Genomic DNA, 358 nt, shown 5'->3' with positions numbered 1-358 from the left:
TTTATTTCTATAGTGATGTATATTGTCAGAATATTGTCTTTAAATATAAATAAAGCTTATTAAGCTTTTTGTATTTTATAGGTTCTGAAATTTTCTTACGAGATACGAGGCACGTTAAAAGTCACGAATTAGTAACAGTTTGTGAAAAAAAATGGAAAATTTAATTCCGGGGTCGTCATATTTTATGCATGGATATTAAAAAAAATATATAAAAGGATGACAAGGGAAATGTCTATATATACGATGTTAAAGGTAAGAAGTAATAAATAAATTTATAAATTTCCTTAGGCCCACGATGCTAGAAATCGATCCGAGTTCTCGGACCGAGGAATATATAGCCAATTAAGGAATATATAGC

This window comes from Odontomachus brunneus, unplaced genomic scaffold (assembly GCF_010583005.1).
Source record: "Odontomachus brunneus isolate Ranch 3 - 2012 unplaced genomic scaffold, Obru_v1 Obru_scaffold_250, whole genome shotgun sequence".
Taxonomy (NCBI): domain Eukaryota; kingdom Metazoa; phylum Arthropoda; class Insecta; order Hymenoptera; family Formicidae; genus Odontomachus; species Odontomachus brunneus.
This window is presented reverse-complemented; position numbering follows the sequence as displayed.